Here is a 22,270-nt window from a genome sequence, read left to right as displayed (position 1 = left end):
ATTTGCTCTTGAGATTTACTCTGTAAATATAAACATGCCCTTTAAAAATATTACATACTTAGAGTAGTTCTCATTATTCATGGTAGTTTTCATTATTCTCCTTTCCCATTCACAAATGGACTAATATACTAACAACCAGTTTGCCAGACTCTAAGAATAACTCCTAAAATGCATCTCCCCCCTCCCCAAAGAAGAGTCACAAATCACCCTCTTTAGTCTGTAAGGATCATGACAAGTTCACATTGAATGTGAAATGATAATTAAAAGGAACAAAAATAAGCCCATCTCCACCTTTCAGTCAATCCCCAAGCCCACTTGCTCCAGAGCTCAGTCCACTCTGAGGCCGTCCATACAGCAGCCTACCCCAACCTCCTTCAACTGCCCTAAACTATCTAAACCCAACCGTCACCGTTTAAAACTCCTCTCTCTTAATCAATTCAACCCATAAACTCCAAAAAAGTATTGATCAGTTGGCCTGGTCCTAAGTGTCAGCATGTATGCTACTGTAACTAATAATCCCCTAAAGAGTTGATGCGAGAAAATGACTTAATAACTGAGAGAGTGGATGTAAGAGCTAAATGATATAACACTCCTAGTACACTGTGCACACTTAATACATTTAAGTTTCCCTCTATCAAGTCCCAGGTCATTCTTTTCAGACTTTTCAAACATAAAGTCTATCACCTCCACTGAACTACCAAGAAGATTCTTAGTTTCTTTTCACATTCTCCCCAGTTCCAGCAATCTTTGCCTGCTTCAGGACTCACCAGCAACCCTTATCCAGACTCTCTTTATTATCATTTCTCTGTCTCTACAGTCAGCTCCATCCCTTTGAGGTTTTCCAGCTATTTTCATTTTAGGGCTCCCTGGGCATTTCTGCCTCCCTCAGTTTTTCTGTGCACTGAGTCACGATTGCTTATTCATTAGAGGGTGCTTCATTTACCTGTGCTTCAGTTTTTACCTGCCTGGTCCTTTTCCTCATTAGTGCCGAGCTGCTTACTAATTGCAATTGCACACTATCAATTTAATTCGAAGCTTTCTGTTTACATTTCAAAAGACTACTCTTCACAGTTAAACTAAGAGACAGAAAGTTAAAATATAATAGGTTAGGATAAACAGTGATGACTATAGCCCAGGAAAAAACATTTGATCAATCCTTACCAAAAAAAAAAAATTTTTTTCACAATCAGCATACACTATAGGCATTCATCTGTCAGGAACTTGTGGTTCTTCTGACCTGGTTCCCTGATGAGCTGTAAAAAGTCAACTTGCTTATCAAAATGGTAGCTATTGAAGAGCAAAAGGGAATACTTACCAGTAATGTAGGGAAATAAATAAAAGGCAAAAAATAAAACTAAGAAATGAGCTTTTAAGAAATGTTCATCAGTACTAGTGAGACTGTGAACACACAAAAATTCCTTTAACCACCCCCCCAAAAAAAGTTATCTACTAATTAGTTATCTACTAAAAGTTATCTAATTTATCTACTAATATCCCAGATTAAGTCTCAATTCTACAGTTAGAAAAGTCAGATCTCTAATAGGGAATATTCCTTTGTAATGACATAAATCAGGACACACTGTCTAGATATTAGAACTATGTTCAGTGGTTATTTTTTGTCCTTTATATATACATATATATATATATATATATTTATATATTTATATATTTTGCTTTTGCTTTCTGGTAATTGCTTTCCCAATCCTCTGCTGGATACACAAATTAAAATACTTGGTGACATTATTATTTAGATAAATATGAATTATATGTCTTCCATAGACTCCTTGCTTGGTAATTTTCCTAATGGGGTATAAAGTCTTCCAAAATCCCTGCGTTAATCCCAACCTGTTTCAAATTACCATGTTTTGAAGTTTTGCCTCAGGTTCTGGTCAAGGACAAAAAAAAAAAAAAACATGTCAAATAAAATGCCATCAAGGACAGTTCTGGTTTTTTTTTAAGTAATGGAAAAGAATATTAAAATAATTATTTCTTAGAATTTTACCTTAAAAATTCTTAGGATCATTCTATTCAATTCATTCAGGCAAACTATATTCTAACAATACTAACAAATAAATTACTGCAATGACCTAATTCAGTACTACATGGAACAACAGCTGAAACTTTGTCTTCTATTCAATATTTGGTTTTAAAAGAGCTGCTATTATATTTAGCATCCAGATCATGGTTTCTAATACCATTTTCCAGTAAAAGAAACTGGGGCTCCTTGGAGAAATGACTGATCTTAGAGGAGTGAAGAAGGGAATTTAAAGGTGAGTTTGATGCATTCTGAGGCACCAGAAAAGGGCTCAAAAAAGAAAAAACAAAGACAAAATGAAACACAATAATGAGGGATGTCAAAGAAACCCAGGAGCCAATTAAAAAGCTCCCAATGGCCAAACTCAAACAATTCAAGCAATAGAATAAAATAATATTGCCTTACAACACAAACTATAGAATAAATACCATTGAATCCATACTTAACATATAACAAGTGACTGGCTAAAAAACAAACAGACGAGGAAGGAGAAACAAGTCTCTTATGCTGGAGTATTCCAAACAATTTACAGATACTTCACTCTCAAGAGGGTGGAACTTAACTCCTAACTCCTTAAGTGCAAACTCCAGGTAGTAACTTCCTTCCAAAGAATAAAGCATGGAAAGAGGGGGTAAGGAGTACTTTAGAGTGGTGAAATGTGTTAATAATAGGGGGAACTGTGTGTGAGATATATGGGGACTCAGTTATGTTCATGTGTTTTTTATAAATCTGAATCTATTTTAAAATTTAAAATATATTTAAAAATTTTTAAAAATAGATGTTACTGCCTTTGGTGGTCTGAAGTTTACTATCTAGCTTACCTATAGAAACTCTAGTCAATTTTAGACCACTTCAACTGTACAATTCTTCACAGCACTCTCTAATCCAGAGGCCACCTGCACTGCAGTAGAATGGAAAGATGAGAGGCATAGCCCTGAATTTAAGTTTGGCTCTCCAGGAAACTACCCACTTGACAGGAAGAACCAATTTCCTCATCTATAAGATGGGGGCAAGCCTGCTTGGAGGGCTTTCTGTTATCCCTATGGGGAGGGGGTTAATGTGATGGCCTGTCTGCATTCTCATCACTGAGTGTCTCATCTGCATCCAGCACCAGCCTTCTCTGGTTTGGCCCAGTTGGATGTTAACCAGGTGTCAGACCTGGGTGTTTCCAGTTTTTCTTCTTAGACTTGATTCTCAAATGTTATTCTCTTAAAAAAAAAAAAAAAAAAAAAAAAAAAAAAAAAAAAAACAAACTTCATAAATCCTATCTCTGGAAGAACAAGAAATCAGATATAGCAGTTGCCTTTATATGGAGGCTGGAGTGGGAGGGGAGATGATTTACACTTACATACTTTTGGGCTATCTGAATTATGTTTTATTATGTGTATGCATTAGCTATTTAAAAATTTATAAAAGCAACAATAAGAAATCCATCACTACTCAGGGATTATTTAAGTTTCTTATTTCTACCTTTGTATCTGCTATCTGTGTGTTATCTCCTTTTAATACAGTACTACAGCAAAAAGCAAGAAGCTTGGCTCCCAGAGATTAGTCTAAAATGATTTCAATCAACTTCTTTTGTACCAAATCAGCTGCTTCAAATAACATAGCAGTCTTGAAATCAAAAGTGACTTGGAATGGAACCTAGGCCTGCCCACTAGTTATTTAACCTCACTAAACCCAAGCGTCCTCATCTGTAAAACTGGAATAGCAATACCCACACTTCACAGGAAAGATTAAATAAAAATACATATAAAGTCCTTAGCAGAGTCTCTGGTATATTACAGCCACTTTCTGTATAAATGGAAGTCTGTGGGAAGATTTGATTTCTCACTCAGGTATGTCTTCTACTCACCTATGGATCCAAGTTCTAAGTTAAAACTTCCAAGTTTTAACACCCCTTAAAATGCAAGTTCCATAAAGAAAAAGCATTAAATAACTAGAATGAACATATTTCCTTCTCTGCACAGAAATGCCTCTAACCCTAAGAAACATGCCAGAGTCATACACTGTAGGTAACATATTTAGAACTGAGTAGTTCGTATGAATCATAAAAGCAACAGAATAATCAAGGACAGTAACATACAACTTTATTAAATGTGCAGAATGCTATAGTTGAAGTGGTCTTTGAGATGCTGTCAGAGGACAACATAAGTTTTCAATTTTAGGTGATATTTGCATTCTGGCCTTTTGCTTTAGTTTACTTACAAAAGGGCATGTCATATTTTAACTAGACATAGATTTTTGGACTGGGGTAACATATATAATAATAATTTTAATAAAAATATAGGTCATAACAATGCATGTAGACATCTTATGTGCTTAATGAATATTTGTTAAGTGGATTTTGAATGCATAAATATGTGAAATAAGTAATATTACCAATGCATTACCCTTCCTACAAGTTACGAGAAATACTATCCCTTTCCTATCTGTCTCAAAAAAGTAGCTAAACAACATATTTTATACTGATTTCTGTTTTTTCATGGGTTTTAAATCAAAGCATTTCAAAAACTACAGGGGGATAAAAAAATTAAAATAAAAAAAAAGAGGAGTTCCTGTCATGGCTCAGTGGAAACAAATCTGACTAGTATCCATGAGGATGCAGGTTCTATCCCCGGCCTCGTTCAGTGGCTTAAGAATTCTGTGTTTCTAGATACTCATGTTGCAACAGAAGAAAGAGTGGGGGAAAAACTGTAATTGCAATGTATACATGTAAGGATAACCTGACCCCCTTGCTGTACAGTGGGAAAAAAAAAAAAAAAAAAAAAGAATTCTGTGTTGCCATGAGCTGTGACGTAGGTCACAGACGTGGCTCAGATCTGGCATTACTGTGGCTGTGGCATAGGCCTGCAGCTGTAGCTCCAATTTGACTCCTAGCCTGGGAACTGCCACATGCTGTGGGTGTGGCCCAAAGAAGCAAAAAAAAAAAAAAAAACCCAAAAACCTGTAGGTTTATTTCCACTTTTGTTTATTTGCACAGACTCAAACACATACATACACAGTCAACACTGTAAAGTAGAAATATGGGAAAATACCATCTTACCAAAAGATGTATTTGAGAATTTTTTATACCTCACAGTTGCTTTAGGGCTTTGCTACAATATTCCTTATACTGCTTGTTTTTTAGATCACATGTGAGAGAAAACAAGCTCATGTATGTATGATTCACTTTGCTGTACACTTGAAACTAATATTGTTAACTATACTCCAATAAAAAAATAAGTTAAAAAAGAAGAAAAATAAAAAGCTCTTGTACATCTAATTTAAAACCATATCTAGTAACTTGACTGTTAACTAGAAAGTTAAAAAGCATGGAGTCACTATAAATTTTTAGATTGTGTCTGTCAATGAACACTCCAAAACAAAGGGAAGAGGAATGGAAATCTGAAACCACAATGGTAAAAATCTTTTTTTTTAATTTGAAGAAATTTATTGGTAATTTGAAAGAACATTATTAAAGTAACTAAACTTAAATATAAATTTTATTACTACATCAAGGGACATTTACATTTTCCAGAGAATTTCTCACTCTTCTCTGATGGGTGTGTAACAATTCCCATCATTTACAAGTATCTTAAGTTGCAAAAATTATTTGGGAAGAAATTAAACCTGAATAAAGATTTTATGCTAGTAATTTCTCTTTTTTTAAGATTTTTATTTTTTTCTACTATAGTCAATTTACATTGTTCTGTCAATTTCTACTGTACAGCAAAATGACCCTTTATCTTTTTATCATTACTTACAATGATAAAAATCTTGAAGTACCATCTGTTTCAAATGTTTAGCCTAGGAACCACTTAAGAAATTCCATTCCCTTACTCTACCACCCAGCCCAATAATGGCCATTGTTGACTGATTTTTTTTTCTCAAATCTAACATTTTATGTAACACTTAACAGTTTGTAAGTGATTCACATGTATGTCAAGTCATCTAATCCTTACAAAACCAATGAGCAAAATGTGTAGTTCATTCAATCAGGGATAGAGAAATAATGTGATCAGCACAAGGCTGCCAAGATAGCAAGTGGCAAAAATGGGATTCATACCCAAGTCTCTGCCCCTAAAATACAGGGCTCTCTCCACTCTCTCCCAGCTGATTTCCACAGCTGAATTCCACTTGCACTGACCACCCCCTTTCTTGCAGCACAATGCCCCAACCTACCTCCCTGTAATCCTTCCTCAGGTGCTTTATCACAAACTTTCTGGCCTCACACCAGTCTGTACCCACCGATATCTTCCCAAATTTAAATGAGAAATGACAATCTTTGAGGTAAGACCAGCAGATGTTTTTCATTTTTCCCATATACAGAACAATCTTCTTGGTAAGGTCTTAAAGGTCTGAGTGGCCTGACTCCTTCCTTTTCCGGTTCGTAATATATGCTCTGTGTACCACACAGGCTTTCCTTCCTTTATACCCACCATGTTCACTCATCCTGGATCCCTCTCTCCTCCCCATTTTCACTTAGTTAATGTATAGTCTCTATTACCCCAAGCATCCCTCCTAAAGCAAGCCTTCCCTTACTAATCAAATCAGATACCGTTACTGCACACTCTCAGGCTTCTATGCGCCTCTACTTCACTGTAGTTACCACAGCTGCAATTACATTTACTCATGTAATTCTCATATAATTACTTGCTTAATAGCTCAGACTGTCAGTGCCACAAAAGGTAAAGATGAAGTTGTTTTTAGTCACTATTACGTCCCCAATGCCCAGCACAATTTCCAGCTTCATAGTAGGTACCTGATACTGTTTTTCAAAGCTGAACAAATATGGAATTAGTCTAAGTCCTCTTTTAGTCTTTAAATATTTGAAAATAGCTATTATTCTGATGATTCTTCACTCTTCAAATGCACAAAAGTTAAATTTTACTAAGGAAATCACTCTGATTCTTTGAAATATTCCTTTTATGAAGTTCCCAGACACTTCTTAAAACCTGGAAGCTATAAAGGAACACAACAGTGTTCTCACCAGCCCAGAGACACTGCACCTTCTCTGTCCCAAACACTGCACATCTATTAAAATAATTTACATCTGAGACACAGCAGTGACAGTTATATCACAAACTCCCAGGTCGTCTTCATATGAATTGCTCTTAAAACATGTCTGTGTGTGATTATCTGACAAACCTATATGTAGACTTTTTTACATTATTATAGACCATTTTAGTTTCAGCCAATCATTTCAGATGACTAATATTTTTCCAATCCTGATTCCCTCACCCAAAGTATTAGCTTTTGCTCCAGCTTTATGTAATATGCAAATGTGATGGGGCTGTTTCATCCAAGTCAGTGATAAAAATGATTTAAAGGACAGAGTGAAAGAGCCATGTCATGTCACTAGAAATATTTTTCTCCAAACTGACATCAATCCATTCATCAAATTTTTTCATCCATCTATGAATCTACCTGTCCTCATAAAACAGCCCCTAATTTGACCATTTATTTCATGTAAACATATCATGAGACACTCTACCCAAAGCTTTGCCAAAACCAACTTACAATACCTACACAGTAAAAAATATCACATGAGTTTAACATGACGTATTCCTAGTGAGCCCAAGTGGTCTCCAGAGCACTGCTTTTTTTTCTAGTTAAGTCTTCATGAACCATCTGTCTCATGGTCAGTTAAAGAACTGTCCCAAGGATATACATGAAACCCACTAATCTTACAGTTTTGGAATCCTACCTTTACCACCCCCCTCTCTTTTTAAAAAACAAAAGCAGAATCTGCACAATCTTAAGTTTTTTTCATACCTCTGGTATTGACCATAAATTGCTCAAATAACACCAAACCATTCATTTCTGGAAGTCATTTAATCCTAGGGCATTAACTAGTTGAGAGTATCAAAGTGCTTTCTTATCACCACGTCACCTTCCTTAAATTCCCTTGCTACTATCGTTAGTCATATTCTTTTGATAGAGAAGCTGAAACCAACCCAGGAGTTCCATAGCGCTGTCTCTACTCCAACAACTAATATTATTATACCATTTGTCCCAAGCAGCAGTAGTTTATTCTTTTTCTTGTTTTTCCTCATGATCTAAACAGAAATATGTGTGGTCCTTAGCATCTTTACAAGCCACAAAAGATTTTAGGATTCAGTCTCCTGTATGCTGCTCTCTTTTACCATACTTTTGTATTTGTGTTTCAACCTTTCTTATACATGAGGATCATTTGTGCTTATGGTGCTGGTTTTTCACTATACACATTTCATGTATTCAATTAATGCTTTATTGCTTGCCAAATATATGTGATTCACTAGAGTAAAGGATGCAAAAAGACCTAAGATCATATCCCTGCCTTCAAGGAATCCAGAGAGAAAAAGAGACTTTAGGAAAATATATAGGCTTCTATACCACCAAGATAAAAGTAAGCACTGTGTAAGCAGAGTACAGAGCAACTATCTCAAAAATGAAATAGCTGCTCAAGTCCTCATCAAGGAAATGATATCTGAGTTGAGTCGTGAGGGGAGGAAATAGTCATTAAAAGACTAGAAGTATGTACAAAGTACATAGAAAGTAAAAAAGTATCTTGTTTTATACAAGAGGGATTAAATTCAAGTAGCTGGAATTTAAGCTGCATATAGTTCAAGAGATAGTCTGAAATATAAAATCAGTTATGAAAAGGCACTGTGATTTAGGTGTTCAAAACACAGGATAAATAAAACGAAACAAATTTCTCTCTAAAGAACACAATTTGGTAGTTAGAAAAAAAATCAAGACGTATACCCAGTAACATGGACAGATCTTTAAAATAGTGCTGAGGGCGAACAAAATAATGCCTAGAGCATAATAGCAACAATGCAAAATTAAAATAAATGCACATCAAGTGTTTGCACACAAAATAAAGCTATATATTTTACAAGGACACATAAATAAAAAGACTCAAATCAAAAAAATGAGAATACTTATCTACAGAGGGGGAATGTAATGAAAGTAGGAAATTAGAATAAAGGAATTTTTTTTTAAGTGGCTATGCATCTGTTTGACATTCAAAAGCTTCAAAAAACTTAGTTTTCCTACAAGTGACAGAAGTGTTAAAGTCTGGGAATGGCAAAGTCTAATGTGGATTTTTGGAAGAAAGCTTTTCCCAGTGTGAAGTGTACAGCCATATAGCTATAATTTTTCTAGAATTGAAAAGTGGGGATTCATCATGCTTTTTTTCTGCATGTGCCGAGTAGATCTTTATAATTCAAGAAAAGGCTAGGTATTGGACTAAACTGCCAATAAGTAAAGATGGATGTAGAACTTTTGGTAAAAGATGAAACTGAAGACTAGGTTTTTACAGGGAGTCAATAGCTGCAAATAAAAGCAGTATATTAAAGCCCACATTTGACTATCTTCCCAGAATTTTATTAAAAATATTCCTACACTGTATAGATACTGAACTACATAAATATTAGGGGTTTCACCAAGCTGAGGGTCTGTTCCGTTATCTTTTAAGTATTCCATTTGCTCCCCAAAGGGAGAGCAATGAAAAACTAAAATAAAGCCTTGGGAGCTCAGAGTCGGGGTCTCTGTAATAAACTCATACAAGATCTATCACTCGAGAAATGAATCTTCTATTACCAAGAACTGCCTCATCTGTACAAACAGACTTTCTATAGAACTGCAACTGAACACTGCAGGCAATGAGCCAACGTCTTAAAATTTCATCAAGCTCTAGTGCCAGGTGACAAATGTTTGCTGTGACATGATTTATGCAACACATTTCATCTAGTTATCTTAGAATCAAAGGAATTTTACCAAAGGGTTTTCATTCAGATAAACAGGAATGATTTCTACTCCAATTGCATCTGTGAAAAGTGGAAAATACACCTGGGACGTTCCAGTACAAAATCCTGCTGATTAAATTTGAGAATAAAGAACTTAAAAACATAAAATTGGCAGCCTTACTGGGTATTCCTCTATGAAGACACTGTTTTTCATTTGCATGCAGAAGGATAACTAAAAAGCTGAAAATCAATCAGAATCAAATATATTTTAAAAATTATAAGTTACATATATATGTATAAATAATATCTAACATGGTTAATGACCATATATAACTTCACATTTCTACACACATGTTCATGGGGGTAAAATGTCTGTTTTTCCCTTTGGTCTGTACTTCAGTCATTTGACAGGGGTCCTTTCCCCTCTGAAGCTTCTCATAAAGTACCATGTAAGCCCCTATTTAGTTATCCATCATCTCATCCTACTATCTTCTCACTTTGTATTCAAAATAAGGTAAATTTTGATAAAAGGCTGACTTTAAAAAAGGACATCTTCAATAATGACTCTAATATGATTTTATTTTTAAATACTATTACCTAAAGAAGGTAATCTATATTATTTATGCATAACAAGAACTGGGTACTAGTTCCTTTCCTCTTTGTAAAATGTGTTGCTTTTATAATCAAGAAAAATGATTTTAAATAACTATGTAGTTACATGATGAGGAAAAACTTTATTGTAACAATTTCTCAATTTCAAAAGATGGCTATTTATCAAAGGACCTTGGTCTAAGACCTTCCTCTTGCCTTCTTGCATTTTCCTAGCTTAGAACTCAACTTTAGACATGAATGGATGGACATGAGCCTTGTCAAAATATCTGTGAAAATTTGGGCAATGGAAGGCAAGGACTGAGAAAATCTAAGAGTTGCATATAAGGTACTTAGAAAAGACAATAAATCTGTTCTGGACTCTAAAATTAAATTATTATACTAAAATGCCAAATTTTCTTATAATGAGACAGATTAAATGAGCACAATTTATGCCAAATAAACACAAATACTCTTGCACCTCAATATACCCATGCATGAAATAAAATAACTTAATACTAACAATGTCACATAATAGTTTTAACATTATTGTTAGGAAAAAGTCCTTGTTCAATAAAAAGAATTATCACCCTGATTTTAGCCCAGTTTTCCTCTATCTTACACACTCATAAATAAGATAAAATAACATTTTAAAAAAACAATATAGCTTTCAAGGTTCCATTTTACTTCCCTTAACATTAAATTTGAAACTAATAAATGCGTTGTTTAATTTTGTCATTTATTCCTCTCATTCTTTGCATATCTTAACTAAGGTGGAATTTCACAGAATCTCAGTTCTGTACCTCTCTCATCCTTGGGAGGACTATTAGAGAGAGGCTTGGGAGGAATATCAGACTAAAAAGTCCTCAAACAATATGGCACATCACTAATTACATTACAGTAGTTAGTTATAAGCTACACATGACTACTATCAAAAAAGCTCCAAAATACTGCTATTACCTTGTCAATCTCAAATATACGTATTTCTATTACTATACTGAGAAAGGATGATACTTAAATGATCCCTTAACCAGTCAATTTCCTAATAAGCAACATATTTTTACTTTATGTGCAACAGAGAACAACAAATGCCTTCCAATGCTTCTCTGTATTCTCACTTTGATGTATTTAATATTCCCACAGGATGATTTTTTTCTTGTAAAATGACAGGTTTTTGAAATCAACAAAATCTGAATTTTCCCAATGAGTTTTAACATCCTTGAGATTTCATTTTCCTTCCTATTTTCTTTCACTAATGTTTTTTAAAATATGCATCATAGTAGTACTACTACAGCTGCCTTTAACAGAGTAATTTATAACTTGGCATTTTAGGTTATTTCATATAGTAAATAAATGTAAATGAAACATACGGTGAAAACATCATAAAATATAATCATGCAAAGTATCAACAATATGCTTAATGATTTAGTTATAGTTATTGATTCTTACATCTTATGTCATTAGGTAGGTGATACGTGCTATAAAGTAAGCATTTAACAAATTTATACAGGAGAGAAATTTCAAGTTCACAATTATTGTGAAAGGGAAAATGTAAAAGGATATATTTAAACACCTTATGAAATTGTGTTTCATATAATTTAAACTTTTCAGGTAGTTTTGAAATCTCATTATTCTAATAAATATTATATAATATTTAGGAAGGTAAGTATATGCTAGATAGTTTATAATGCATAGAGCTTCTACTTGGGGATTTAACACAGACTAAGACAGATCACAAAACATAACTAGCAAATGCTTTTAAACCTTGTAGCAAAGTTAAATTTTTAATACTCCTGAAAGTACATTAACAAACTGTTTTCATCACATGAAAAGATAAATTGAGTTTTGTGTTTATTAAACAATATAGCTCATCTTAATTCATTTTATCCAATTTCCCAAACTCCCAAAACAGTTTTAACAGGTGCTGTGTTAGGCGGTAAATAGCATTTGTCATCCTCATCCTAAAGTTCACAGAATGTGCTTTGGATGAAGATAAAATGATTTTAACACCAACATGTAAAAAGCCATCCAATAAGGTCAAGTCAAATCTATGGCTAAACAACTAGAGTACATCTACCACTCTTCTCATCTAAAGAGATAATTTAATGGGTACTACACTTTCAAGGAGTAGGTTCTTGCTAGGAAGAAGAATAATTAGAATGTTATTCTGCTAGATCAAAATTTTTTCAAAAATTCACTCTGATATAATTATCAATTACCACTGACAAGTCTTAAATTGAAACATGGAGTTCCTGTCGTGGCGCAGTGGAAATGAATCAACTAGGAACCATGAGGTTGCAGGTTGGATCCCTTGCCTTGCTCAGTGGGTTAAGGAACCGGCGTTGCAGTGAGCTGTGGTGTAGGTCACAGATGTGGCTCGGATATGGCGTTGCTGTGGCTCTGGCGTAGGCCAGAGGCTACAGCTCCGATTAGACCCCTACCCTGGGAACCCCCACATGCCATGGGTATGGCCCTAAAAAGACAAAAAAGTATATATAAAAAAAAAAAGGAATATAAACATAGTATGACTTAGTGACAATGTACAAAATGTTTCAATGAAAAACAAAACAGTATTAACACCTTTATGAAATATACTATCACAAATTTATGGTTTACTGAAATTTAATTCACATCCAAATTTACTACATTTTTATCTTGCATATCAAATTTTAAAAACACCTGCATAAGCACATTTTATTTTATGTTTTATTTTGGTTTTGGGTAGAAATAACCATTTGGAGACTATTTGAGAAGAAGAACATGCCCTATAACATATATTAAAACATTTCTTATTTCTCTATAACACTAACATGTAAAAGGCCATCAGTGACAAGATATGAGTTGTTAGAATAACACAAGAGAACTTACATATTTCACAATTCATATTTTATGAGGCTAGTATTACCCCAATTTTTTTGAAGATGACAAAAACATTACAAAAAAATTTAACCGTTACAAATATTTCTTAAGAAAACAGACATAAGAATATCTGTAACAAAATACTAACAAATCAACAAGTAACATATAAAAAGTATAGTAAATAAAAATGGGACTTATCACAGAATCCAAAAGTTGCTTATCAGAACATCAGTCAAGATAATTTACCAGATTAACAGACTAAAAGAGAAAAAGCATAATAAAATTATTTCAATTTAACATTCACTAAGTAAAAACTCTCCGCACATTGAGAATATAAGGGAACTTCCTCAAGGTAATCCAGGGTATCTACAAAGAACCTAGAGCTAACAGCATATTTAATGGGTAAAGATGAAAGGTTTTCCTTCTAAGGTCAGGAAGAGGACAAGGATAGTCTCCCTTACCATTTCTATCTAACATGATTGCTGTGAGCTGTTGTGAGGGTTGCAGATGTAGCTCGGATCCCATGTTGCTATAGCTGTGGTGTAGGCCGGTAGCTACAGCTCCATTTTGACCCCTAGCCTGGGAACCTTTGTATGCTGCAGGTGTGGCCCTAAAAAGACCAAAAAACAAAAACCCCAAAAAACATGACAGGTCCAAATCAATGCAGTAAGCCAAGAAAGATTAATAAAAGGCAGAAAAATTGGAAAGGTAGGACTAAAACTGTCTTTATTCTCAGACAACAAGATTATCTATGCAGAAAATTCCAAAGATTTTTTAAAAGTAAATTAGGAATAGTAAGTACATTTAGTAACATTATAAGGCTACAAGGTCAATATATAAAAAAAGTCATATATACTTCAGTATCAGCCATATTATATACTTTAATATTAGCAATGCTGCAAAATCATTTACGAAAGTATAACATATAATGATAGCCCTAGAGAAAAACTAAATAAAAAACACATGTAAGAATGATACACTGAAAATTAGAAAACTCTGATAAGAGAAATTAAAGACCTAAATAAATAGGGATATATCATGCTCATGGATAACAATACCCAATATTGTTAAGATATTAATTTTCCTGAAATCAATCTATAAAATCTATTAACCAATCTCTTAATACAATTCCAATCAAAATTTCAGGATTTTTTTTGGTGGAATTTGACAAGCTAATTCTAAAATTTACATGCATATGCAAAGGACCTAAAATACCCACAAGATAAAATGAGAGGAATTATCTACTATCTGATTTTAAGATTATGAAGCTACAGTAATTAAGAAAGTAGGGTACTGACATAAAGTTAGTGATTAAAAAAAACTAAAACTCAAATATACCCATACACTTATTGTCAAGTGACATTCAATAAAGATGCCAAGGTAATTCAATGAAAAAATTATAGTCTTTTCAACTAATGGTCTGAAAATATTGGCTACTCATAGAGAAAGACATGAGACTTACTTCACATCACACTTAAAAATTAACTCAAAATATAACATCAATCAAAAGAGAAGATTATAAACTCCTATAAGAAAATAGACAAGTGACAATAGGTTAGACAAAAAATTTAAATACTCCAAAAAAAACCCCAAAGGGGGGAAAAATAATCAAATATTTTGTTTTGATTATTTGAAAAGACACACTTAAGAAAATAAATATGCAAGAACACCACTGTAAGCTTAAAAATTTGCAGAACATATTCTGATAAAAAGTTTGTATCCAGAACATGTAAATATCTAAAAGGAACTCAATAGGAGACCAAAAAAAAAAAAAAAAAAAAAAACAAAAGATTTTTAAGTAGGTAAATGGTTAGATACTTTACAAAAGAGGATACGCAAATGTAAGTGCAAAGATGCTCAACATCATTAGTCATTTTAAAGCAATACAAATTAAAACTACGATGAATAACCACTACACACTCACTAGAACTAGAGCTAAAGTTAAAAACTCTCAATACCATGCATTAGCAAGGATTCAGTAAATTGAACTCACACACTACCAGTGGAGATGTAAATGGTTACAGCCACTTCGGGAAACAGTTTGGCAGTTACAAAGTTAAAATACTTACATATCCTATGACCTAGCAATCTTTCTCCTACTCATTTACAAGTGAAATAAAAACATATGCTTATACAAATACTTGTACCAAACATATAACAGCTTCATTTATGACAGCCAAAAATCTAGAAGCACTCCAAACACCCAACAACTAGTAAACAAGATAAACTGTGGCATAGCCTTACAAAGAACCATGACTTAGCAATAAGAAGGAACAAACTACATGATACATGTACAGGAACAATCTAAAAAAAGGCCAGGTACAAAAACTACATACTGCAATATTCCATTCTAGAAAAGGCAAGATAATAATGATATAGAGCACAGCTATAGTTGCCAGGGGCTAGAGGATGGGGTAAAAGGATACATTTTGGGGGTGACGGAAATGTTCTACATCTTGAGGTGACAGTGGCAGATGACTGTACACACTAACTAAAATGGAAAAAAATAAAAATCATTATATATATAAAAAAGTCATCAAATTGTACAATTGTGTAACTGGTGAATTATATGTAAATTATAAAGCCAATTTAAAAAACGAAAACAATCCAATATATGCTGAAGACATATATTGATGGGAGTGTCTGGTAACTTACTTATCCAAGAAATGCTGCAATTTTTGAATGTGTAAAAATGCAAATGCTAAAAAAAAAACCCAAAAGATTATCAGTGTAAAAGTCACTCATCATCCCTATGATTTCTATGCCCTTTTCACTTCATTTATATTTGCAAAGAAACTGTATTAGTGTATGAAGATCTGCTTACTAATTAAGGTACCTATATTTTAAAGGATGCTTATTAAAATAAAAGACTAATAACATGTACGTCATTTTTTCCCCCAGAGGGGAACCTTCCCAAAGCCCTTAAAAGCTGAAGTCTTAACCCTATAAATAAGAGTATCAGTGGTCTGACAGCATCTTAGTAGATCATTTCTAAAAACGTGCCAATCCTTGTCCTAAACTTTATCTCCTGGCAAATACAATACAAACCATTACTCATCTATAATCAATGTGGATATATTACAATCATATTAAAATATTCTTAAAGATAAATTACAAAATCAAAGCTAATATACCTTTATCTCAGGAGCTTATAGTACATCTGGGAAGAAGGCATACATACAGGACACTTTGATTAATAATAAGACACTAGTTGTTCCCATTGTGGCTCAGGAATAATGAACCTGACTAGTAACCATAATGATTCAGGTTCAATCCCTGGCCTTGCTCAGTGGGTTAAGTGTCCGGCGTTGCCATGAGCTGTGGTGTAGGTTTCAGATACAGCTTGGATCCTGCGTTACTGTGGCTGTGGCATAGGCCAGCAGCTGCAGCTTCAATTCAACCCCTAGCCTGGAAACTTCCATATGCCACACATTTGGCCCTAAAAAAAAAAAAAAAAAAAAAAAACCAAGACACTATATATGCCAAAACAGAGTTATGAGTGATAAAGATAGGAACACTGCTTGTGTAGAAAAGGAAAGAAAAGTGAACTAGGATGGGATATAAGGTATTTGATTATCCCTCAACAATGGGTTTGAAAAAGAGGAATGAACATAAGAGTGACATAGATGTGACTATGTAAACAACATTTTTGATGGAGAAAGTAGAGGCTACTTTGCTGAAATGAAAGATTAGAGAGAAGTACAAGATAAGGTCAGAAAAACAGGGTTAACTTATCCAAGTAACATTTATTGAGTACCTATGATATGTCAGGCATAGCACAGAAATGGAGCTGTTGGGAAAAGAAATTCCAGTCTTAGGCATTTGGTCTTTTTACTCTGTAGCAATGAAAGTTAAGAGTTCCACAGAGCTCACGGCAATTTCACATACCCGGCTCTTGCTACTCCTAGCCCAGTGCTCTCTCCTTGCTCCATTCTCTATACCTTGCAGGTCCTTTTCTCAAAAAAACAGTATTTTTCTTAAAAGCATGATGTTGCATTCCTGCTGTGGCACACACAACAGGACTGTCAGTGTCTCTGAAGCACCAAGGACACAGGTTCAATCCCCTGCCAGCACAGTGGCTTAAAAGATCCAGCATTGCTCCAGCTGTAGCAAAGGTCGAAACTATAGCTTGAATCTGATCCCTTGCCGGGGAACTCCATATGCCTTGGGGCGGCCAAAAAAGAAAGAACAAGTTAAAAAATGTTTTAAAAATAAAAAGCAAGATGTGATAAAAAACAGGATTTTGCCCAAATGCATATGGCCATGTTAACATATAGATTAGAGGCAAAGAACGTGGAAGCAAGGAGGTCTATATCTATGAGACTGTATAAAAAGACTCAACTAGGTATCCTATTTGAAAATGCCAAGAGACTAGGAGAACAGTAGAGCCACTCATAAAACTGAAATGTCCACAAACAGATCTATTTTGTTGAAGAAATCAACTAGTATGGTCAAATTATTCTCCAAACACAAAGATATTAGGTCCAGCATCATTCAAGTCTCTACCACTAAAATCAGAAAAAACCCACGCTTTCCTGTCATTGGATACTTTATTTACAGATACTTATAACTGTCTATACTTAACAGTCTAGACCGTCCACCAATCCCCAGAGTTAACATACTCATAAAGCCCAGTAAGAGTTTGTGCCCACTTTCTAGAAACCTCTAATATAGTTGGTATACCTAAATCTAAAGAATTAATGAACATCTGTTTAATTAAATCTACTATTGAGTCAAGGCTTTTTTTCATTGGATCAGTTATTTGCCAATAACAAATAAATCCCTAATCAAAGACATGCAACTAGTAAAGTATTTCAAAATCTACAAAAAGATAAAATCTATTTTACCTCTTAGATGGAAATTATTTCTCAGGACTGGGTTATCTTTATAACTTCTTACAAGACTCTAAAGAACTCCATTCTTTATAATATTGGTATATAGATGATAACACTGGACTAGTAGCTCTTTAGTAACTATAACTCAAGATCTAACAGATAAACCAGTTCTAAAAAAACAAAGGATAACAGTTATTAGTAAGAGCTGAGCCCAAATAAAATCACATGCAACCTAGAGCGGAAAGAACTGAAAAATCAATGCTGCCCTTTGTAATGTTCAGTAGAGGCTGCCAATATACAAAGACATGTAGAGCTCCCTTCCCTTCACCCACCTGAAAGACACACAAAGAATTGCCACCAAAACAAAAAGCATTTTCACAGCATAGTATGAAACCCAGCACTCTAGGCTCATCACAGAGCCTTATTCAACAGCAATCACCTAGTGTCTTTCCAACCACAGCTTCTGGGCATGTGTTAGACAAACAAAGAAACTGTAAGATACCTTGAGTATTTTGAAAGATATCACACTTAACCACTCTCTGGCCAAAAGAAACCACAAAGCATTTTAAGATTACTTTTCCAGAAATGATACCTCCAGCTTTAGAAACATGTGAAAACAGATATTTTCATTGAAGAATAGTTCAATTTACAATCTTAAAATCCTCATTTAAATAGATGCATTATTTGACTTCTTCAAATAAGGTGAATCAGTTACAGGTGAAAGAAATTTTCAGTTGCTGAATACAGAATCATAATTTGATCTATAATTTGGAAGTATAAATCTTAAATTACAAATATGCTTAAAGTGAATTTCCTCATATTTAGCAGTCAGGTGATACTCTGTCCGTCTGTGCCCCTCACCCACAGTCAAGAACACAGACACTCAAATACCTCAAGTGACAATCACTTTTTAAAATTCATTTCATGAATCTGCTCTACAATTTTAAGAATTATGTATCTGGCCCTTTTTGAGCTTCACAACACTGCTATTTCTTGTAGAGAGGAACTTTGCTGTCAATCACTGCTCCCTTTTGCCACGCAAATATGTGCTGCAGCTTTCACTTGTCACTCCTATTATATGTAATGTAGGCAGCTTAGCACTAAATCAATTTAAGGAACTGCAGAAGTTAAATACATACATTATTATGATGGTGACAGAAAAGGCAATGAATGTCTTGCAGCTCCATTTGCTTTCTTTGTTAAGAAAGAAAAAGCTAATTATCTGCAGCTGTCAACCATGAAGACCTAGACCTATTTAGGTTAACATTAGCTTTGGACAACTGAAAACATTTCTCCAATTTTTGCCCAACTGTTTTCTTTTTGCAAAAAAACCTATCACATTACAAAATCTTAAACATTCTAAAAGACAATGTAAAAACAACCTGAAAAATGTTGACTCCACATTTGTATCCCTTTTCCTAACCGATGCATTTTAATATTTCAAAAAACTGCCAATTTTTGTAATACCCATTCTCTAATTAGTGTGGCCAAAATGTAGACAGATATAAAGCCTCTCCACATAAATTCAATTAAAAAAATTCAACTGAAACACCACAGACTAACGGCTACAATGAAGTTATGTTACAGATGATCAAAGGAGAAATTTTAGCCATTTATTAAAAAAAAAGCAAGAAAGAAAAATATGTTCCCAAGTTGAAATGCTGATAAATGGCAGAAAATTCATACTGAATCACCTCCAGCTTCTACATTTGCATATCATTCTCTTCATCTACCAATTTTCCATTTTTAAGTCTATTCCCTTTAGAATTTAGAATTTAGCTAATTGAGTTTGAATTTTCCTTTTTCAAATTTAAGCATCAACTTTTTTTTCTTTTTTTTTTTTTTTTTTGGTTTTTAGGGCCACACCCGTGGCATATGGAAGTTCCCAGGCTAGGGGTCAAATCAGAGCTACAGCAACTTGGCCACACCACACTCACAACAACGCAGGATCCAAGCCACATCTGCGACCTATGCTACAACTCATGGCAATGCCAGATACATGACCCACTGATGAGGCCAGGGATCGAACCCTCATGGGTACTAGTTGGATTTATTTCGCTGTGCCACAATGGTAACTCCCTAAGTATAAACTTTGTATCTCCAGGATATCAAGTAAGAATGAAAATATTCTTAATAAAAAAATACCAAACTTACTATCATGAAAATATAAACTATGGAATCTCTTAATGGTGTGCTCTAAAAAGTATACTAAGGTCACTATTCTTGATTATAAACATAAACATTCTCTGTACTTGTTCTTCAGTGATAAAACATTATTTTCTTGCACTTTCTTTTGAAGAGCTCTTCTCAAAGGAAAACACTTAATAGTATTTTAAAATTTCATATTAAAACACTGCCCATTAACTTTCTAATGAATTTTCCAAATACATGTAAACTCTAATATAAGCAAAACCAACACATATAAATTTAAATGCAATCATGTAAGGAAAAAAGCTGACAAAAAAATGGCTTAACAGAATAGCTCTATGTTTAAGTCCCTAAACCAGCCTTAAAGAGAAGTCTTTTCTAACTACACCTAACCCACAGTTCCAAGATTCTGCTTTGTTCCAACTCCACCTTTCCAACACAATAGAAAGAATCTATTGTATTTGCATGAGACAAGGGAGAAAAGGTCAAGAACCATTAATATACTGTAAAAGTAATAAAATTCACTGAGTTAAAAACAAAACAACAAAAAAGAATCATTAATATAAATAGCATAAAAAGTAAATTCATTTCAAATCCAGAAAATCACATGTGGAAATGGCTAAGGTATAATATGTCTATACCTACGTGACAGCTAAAGAAATAGGATAGTTAAGGAGCTACACTACACCAAACACTAAGTGAATGTCCCACTGTCTCCAAACTAGTAACTGAAAGGATCAAGATACCATCTTAACTTCCAACAACAAAACCCAGGTTCTTTTCACAACACGATACTATCTCCAAGCAGAATTCTTCTCTGACTCTGCACTTTTAAAAATCTGTATCTATCAAGATTGAGTAACAATTGCCATCCTTTACTATTGATGATGCTGGTGACAGTGTTATATGCACATAATACATGGCAGAAATGACAAAATTATGATTAGGAGGCAATCCTCTGTCTTAAAATGAGGAGGATAAGACAGGTGACCTTCAAGGGTCCTTCTAGCACTAACATTCTAGTATTCTTTGGATTATTTATCTTGCTAAGATATTTGGGAACAGATTAGAAGCCTCTGGTTATTTCTTTCCCAACTTTCCAAAATCTGTTCAAGATGACATTATAATTCCCAGATGATCACTATTTTATAAAAATTTAAAAATAGCATCTACAGCTAACATAATTCTCACAACTCTGGGAGAGATTATTATCTTATTTAGGTGAGAGAAATAAAGCTCAAGATTGCGGTGACTTGGCCTAAATCATCAAAATGCTAAATAACACAGCAATTCCAAAAGCAGGTATGCCTTACGACTCAGGACACTTTCCCTGTGTACTAGATGCTACCATAATAACAGCATTCATTTGTACATCACCATAATTTTGTCAATGCCCCCTCATTTGGTCCTCAGAACAACCCTGTAATTAAACAAGGCAGGTAATATTTATTATTTTGGCCTCACTTTACAAATGAGAAAACTGAGACTCAGAGAATTTAAACCACTTGCTTAAGGATCCTTCAGAGTATTGAAAAAGTTTCAAACATAGGACTCCTGACTCTAAGTCCAGTGTTTCTTTTTGTCACTATTAATTTTTACCATCAATTACAAGTTGCCTTCAATATGTCTTTGAAACATTTCTATGCTTATCCTTTGCAACCTTATCTCTCTAAACCAAAATCTGCTAAATCTAATTGTGCTCATGAAGGCATTATGTTTATGCTTGTGTGGGAGATAATAATGTATGTTTCCAATACAGAATTTATTTTCTAAAGATATGTGTCTATGGCCGTCAAAAAGATTTCCACCCAGATTTTGAACAATAAAGCAAAAGGTTTCTAATACTAGAAAAATCCTACTTGAATCCCCACAAAAAAAGATGGCTAATTTGGGAGTTTGTTAAATTATAACTCAACATTCTTCTTGCTTACACCCATTTAATAGACAGACAGTAGTACTGCCTTTAGTTCCTCAGAATTGTTCTACCCCAAATGCACTGCCATTATTGAAGGCCAGAATGATCTCACTCAGTAAAGCAGCTTCTTGCCCTTTCATTAGGCTGTAATTTAAATTATAGTATAAAGACATAA

General features: G+C 34.0%; 1 protein-coding gene across 21 annotated transcripts in view; it reads right to left on the bottom strand.

Annotated features, from left to right (window-relative positions):
• Positions 1-22,270, bottom strand: part of RFX3 (regulatory factor X3) — a 306,998-nt gene that overhangs the window by 221,966 nt on the left and 62,762 nt on the right. Inside the window, exon 1 of one of the 21 annotated variants that reach the window (XM_084986772.1) lies at positions 15,624-15,688. The exons of the other annotated variants lie outside the window; for them this stretch is intronic. The gene's annotated coding sequence lies outside the window, so the exon portion shown is untranslated. Of the gene's footprint in view, positions 1-15,623; positions 15,689-22,270 lie in introns of those variants that run through there. 21 annotated transcript variants of the gene reach the window in all.

This window comes from Sus scrofa, chromosome 1 (assembly GCF_054392235.1).
Source record: "Sus scrofa isolate SSC_HxYL_T2T_F1_AM1 chromosome 1, Sscrofa_HxYL_maternal_Yorkshire_Landrace_v2.0, whole genome shotgun sequence".
Lineage (NCBI taxonomy): Eukaryota > Metazoa > Chordata > Mammalia > Artiodactyla > Suidae > Sus > Sus scrofa.
This window is presented reverse-complemented; position numbering and strand designations above follow the sequence as displayed.